General features: G+C 48.0%; 1 protein-coding gene across 4 annotated transcripts in view; it reads left to right on the top strand.

The window, feature by feature from the left end:
• Positions 1 to 5,281, top strand: part of ELF1 (E74 like ETS transcription factor 1) — an 82,587-nt gene that overhangs the window by 96 nt on the left and 77,210 nt on the right. For 2 of the 4 annotated variants that reach the window (XM_086881161.1, XM_086881168.1), the window contains exon 2: positions 4,888 to 4,960. The exons of the other annotated variants lie outside the window; for them this stretch is intronic. The gene's annotated coding sequence lies outside the window, so the exon portion shown is untranslated. The remainder of the gene's footprint in view (positions 1 to 4,887; positions 4,961 to 5,281) is intronic. 4 annotated transcript variants of the gene reach the window in all.

The following is a 5,281-nucleotide window of genomic DNA, read 5'->3' as shown; positions in this document are numbered from 1 at the left end:
GTGAGTGCCGCCCGCCGCTCGAGTCCCGCGCTCAGGGGCACCGGGAGGCTCAGCCGCCTCCCCTGCGTTGGGGAGAAACACCGGGGGCCACGGGTTCGAGCCCCGCCGCCGGCAGCGCCCCGTGCCGGGCAGTCCCTGCCCCGCGGCACCCGTGGGAGATGGCAGGTGTGGGGAGAAGGGCGGTGACAGGGTGCGAAGGGGCTGGGGAGGCAGCGGGCCCCGGCCGGGCGGCGCTGCGCGCCCTAGGGCGGCGGCCAGAGGAGCCCCGTCCCGCCGGACGCCGCTGCCAACTTTTCTGGGAGTTCGGCGGCGCGCGTGTCGAGAGGGCTCCTGCTGCGTGCCGGCTTCACCTCCTCCCTCTCCCCGCTGGCCCTGGCGCCGCCGCCCTGCCCTCCCTCTCTCCCTGCCTGCCTGCTTCCCCCCCGGCCGCCCGCTTCTCCCGCCGTCGTGGGGCAGCCGCGGCGGGGGCCGGGGGAGAGGAGGGGGGCAAGGGCCGGCGGCGTCCCGGGGCTGGGGGGGACGGGGACGACACGGTCACACTCGAGCGTCCCCGGCACATTGGCCCCGGATCGCCTCCTCCGCTGCTTCCCCCACAAATAAAACTCACCCCGGGCTGGTGTTTCACAGCACACCCTCACCCCCCGCTCTTTCCCCCCCTGCCCCGCCCTGTGTGACTGATCTCCCCACGGTTCTGCGAAAAAAGTCGTGTTAATTCACCGGCTGCAGCTGGCAGCCTGTTTGCTACAGTCACGCACAGGGGTGGAGGAGAAGCCTGCGGAGTGAGTCATGGCTGTAAGAGGCCCTCCGGTTGTTTATGGCAAAAACAGGGGGGTGGCTCATTCAACATGTGGGAAATACGGGGAGTAAGAGTTGCCTGGATCGTGTAAGGACAGGGCAGTGGTACCTGTGGCTAGCACCCCCCGCCCCGGCTCGCTGTCGAGCTGGCTGGGAAGGGAGGTGAGGAGGTTGCCTTTTCCTCTCGCAAGGAGGGCTTGCGGTCAGATTGTCGTAGCTAGCTGCAGGAGTTTTGCATTTGTCAGCATTTCCATTATAAGTGTACTTTTTATGTAGTTTGCAACATGGCTATAAATATATGCCCCGGGTTAAAATTCAGTTGACGGCCTCCTCTTCGTCTAAGCAACTTCTGAAATGATTCTGCTTAGATCCTAAGTGGAAGTCCATGGAAAATACTGCTTTTTATGTTTCTTTCAAGTTTAAAGTTTAGCTGCTTACACATGGACTCATTTACAGCTGTTAGTCCAAACAAATTCCTTCCCCCCCGAGTTTGTTAAATTGGGGAAGAGTTGAAAGGCTTTGCCTCTGTAGGCATTGGTTATTAATTAGTGCAGCAGAGACTCTGAAGACTCTTACAGGATCCCTGCTACCTCGAGTGAGGGCACCCACCTACAGAAGGGACATGGGACACGGTGTGTCTGCACAGCTCTAACCCCCGAGTGCCAGGGCAGTTCCAATGCCTCAGCACCGCGGACAAGAAGCTGGTGTTAAAGTCAAGGCAGAACACGTTAACTTCCCTCTATGGGATTTTTAGCTTTTTTTTTTTTTTTTTTTTTTTTTTTTTACCCTGTCCGTTCAGTTGCTGCTTCTGGGACAGGGAACAATATTAGGAACTTTCGTTTTGTATACCTCTGTATACACACTGGATCTAGATCCCGTGAAACATGCCTGCCACCCAGTGGATGTCGCTGATCTCTATATATTCTATACATTTACCGCCTCTCCGCTGTGCCCAGCCCTACCCCGTCGGTAAGTTTACAAAGCCAAGTGCTCAGGATGCCGGGCTCGTCTCTCTGCCGCGGGCCCGACGATGATGTTGGTCGTGACAGGATGTGCCTGCATCCTTCCCGGCCAGATCAGGACCAGAGGTGCGTCCCCCAAGGTGTAGCAGCTGGGCAGCAGAGAGAAGAGGTAACAAGAATGAGGCAAACAACTGTACACAGAGGGAGAGGCATCTTCGTGGCTGAGACAGCTGGAGAATCGGATTTTGCAGCCCCAGCCTTTGCCGTTGATTTCCACATAAACGTGAAAGGTTTTTGCCCATGGTCTTTTGGGTTTTCTGGGAGCCTGACCTGAGTCCCTGGCATCTGCTTCACAGTTAAGCTAAACTTAACCACGTGGAACATAAGTGAGTGTCTGTTTGCTCTGTGTACAGAAGATATTTTTCATGTCTAAGCATGTTAGAAATACAAGCCCTTCAGTGTTAGAATTGCTCACTTGGTGGTTTTGTCTTAGTTTCCTGTATTAAAAATATATGGACAACAGTATCCTTCATATTACATATTACTGTAGTAATAAGAACCATATAAGAACCTGAGAAAAAAGAAATAATTTCCTCTGTGATTTGAAAGTGTGTGCTGATGCTCCAGAGAACAAGGGCAAAAAGAGGAGCTTGTGTGTTAATTATAGCAAAGCTTCAGTGGGAAAAAATGTGACCAGGTCAGTTGCAAATACAGATTGATCTAATTAGAGATTGATGCATATGAGCGCTAGGAGACATTTTTAGTTACTGTAGACCAGTTCTAATAATTTCTAAATTCTGCTTTGCTTATCATGTTTTTAATACTGCATTTTATAAGCAATTCCCTATATTTTCTTTCCCATAGGAAAAGCACCAAAAAGCAGATAGGCAGCCTAGGGTAGCATATTTGTGTCACTGTCCTTCATCAGCTGGATTCCTAATGTAACACCTGGGACTCTGCTGTCAGAGCCCCCTGTTGAGGGTAACCAATGGTGGCAGGTCGTGGCTGTGGTCTCTGTTGCTGTACTTGTTCCTATCCCTTGTTGTCAGATCGCCATGAGGAGCTGAGAACAATGTGGATGTGGCCTATCAAACACCTACTGAAAATGCACACAGTGCAGTTTGGATTTGGACATTTGACCAAATGCAGGTGGTCTTTTCATGAGGGCAGCAAAAGGGGGACCTCCAATATATGGGCTCCACCCTTCATTGCGATCTGTCATCAGGAGATGGAAGAGTGTTACAGCCTTTCAAGTTTGCCAGAGCCTGTTGCTGTTGGGAGACAGCATTTTTCCTGGTTTTGTTCTGAAAACAGCTCAAGTATTTTGGCCGAGTTCTTCTAATCCCAGTCTGCCTCTTTCTGCACCCCTCACTCAGAGGTAACTTCTACAGCACATGGAACAAAATTTAGCCTGAGGCAGACATTCAGCTTGGAAAATTTCAACCCAGGCAGTCAAAGTCTGGCCAAGTTACAAGCAGCTGGAAGCAGCATCTTGCATTGGAAGTGTTCAGCAGCTGCCTAATAGGCGATGCTACAAGCTTCACCAGTCCTGTGTACATGGAAATATGCTGCTGAATTACAAGGTTATTTGATTGGTTACCTGGTCTACTAACTGTTCTTTTGGTTTGTTGGATTTTTTTTTTCTCTTTTTGAGAAAGGAACCTAATCTTTGGCTAATGCTATGAATGATTTTCCGTACATTATTCATTGTTGTTTTCCTGGCTGAAAAATTGAAAACTTTAAAATGGAGCCTCTGAAATAAATGACAAGCCAGAGCTTACTCCTTCTGAATATTTCAAAATGACTTAACGATTGTTAAAGACCAGTTTACAGTAGAACTAAAGCAAATTGCTTCCCAGCGTTTTGAATTGTAAAAAACCCACATCTCCCAAATTCCTAAGCTATTCATCAACTGCTCTATTGTAGCAGACTCACCCTATATTGTGTTCCTGATATATCTATTAAGTCTGCAGTGAAGTGTGAGTTTAAAACAATTGTGCCGTGGAGTCACTGTGGAATAAATACCACAAACATTGGCAAAGTTGCTTCATAAATCTTTCTTAGTTTAGGGAGGCACTTAGGCGTGCCTTTCTTCTATGGGAGTGCAGCTGTTTCTTGTGAGGTTCCCTGGGGGCTGGATCTTGGTGTAAGGCTGGTTAATATCAATATATTCGCAGCTTTTGTGATGATATCACATCAATACCAGCATATTATTTGCGGGTTTGTGCATGCGTGGAACAAGTCACTAGTAGGTGATACTCCAAATCATTTTCTTAAATGATCAGCATCTATCAGAAGGCATTCTTCATGCAGCCACATACAAAGGAACCAGGATTGTAGTTACACTAGCACGATAGAGGACTGTTCTCAAACTGCTAATTTATTAAAAGAAGGCTTAAGAATTTGTGCATAGAATCATCTTAATGGGAGTTTTCATTGCAGTGCTGCCACTGAAGTGTGGTCTTGGCTGTGTAGCAATAAAAATATTGCACAGAAGTATGAAAGTACATGGCATTAGTAAGATCACAGGAATTCCATGTCTGGTTTTACTGCTCACACGTGAGGAAGGATGTGAAATATTAATACGAACACAGTGACAAAAGTGATCCAGGGTTTGGAGACCACATGTCACAAATTGCAGGTTGTACATCTGAGAGGGAAAATGGTGCCTGTATATATCATTCTTGTGTGTAAGGAAAATGGATGATATTTACTCGACTATCCAGTGTCTGAGAGATGAAGTTAGGCATGTTGTACTTTGAAATAATCAGTAGCAATGAGGTCAGTAAAGGTTTGTAGTGGATTTGCAGTTACTGAGAGTTTTTAAAGTTGCTGGGGTTTTCTTCTCAAAGATGTGCTTTCGCTTGCTTTGGTGGAGGATGTTTCCAGTGTGTGTATAAGGGGGAAGGACTGTACTCCATTCACCTGCATTTTTCCCTAGATTGAAAAAACAACATGACTTGCAGTGCTTTCCATGTATTCTAACACATGTTGCTACCTGGACAAGGTTACAACAAAATGCCATACTTCAGAACTTGGCTGGTTTTCTCCTGGGTCAAGAGGACCATTTTTTCTCAGTGCCTAATTTGACAGCTGGGAGTGTGATTAATTATTGTGTACTTCCCTCTAGAGTATCAACACCTGGTGGCAGCTGGTGACAGGATATCAGATCCTCACTTTAAAGAGTCCCCTCCTATTCCCAGGTTGGTGTATCATCTTTCTTTGTTCAGGATACTGTCAGTTGTATTCAGGGATGAAAGAAAAATTTTTTCTGCCTTTAGATAGGCAAGGACATTGCTCAGTGTTCAGAAGTCAGCTGCTCACTGCTCTCCCCTTAACCCTCTGTCCTTCGGGCGTTCCTCTCCTGCAGCCACATCTGCTGCAAGCAGACAGAGGCAGGCAGTGTGCACATGGCCTGGCAGCAGAACACCCCTGGCAGTCACTAAAACAGCAGAGGGTATGTCATTGAAATAATTTTGTAACCTGAAACATGACTGACTGCCTGAGTCAAGTTGAAGCATTAC

The sequence above is a fragment of the Cyanistes caeruleus genome, chromosome 3 (assembly GCF_971803275.1).
Source record: "Cyanistes caeruleus chromosome 3, bCyaCae1.hap1.1, whole genome shotgun sequence".
In the NCBI taxonomy this organism is placed as follows: domain Eukaryota; kingdom Metazoa; phylum Chordata; class Aves; order Passeriformes; family Paridae; genus Cyanistes; species Cyanistes caeruleus.
This window is presented reverse-complemented; position numbering and strand designations above follow the sequence as displayed.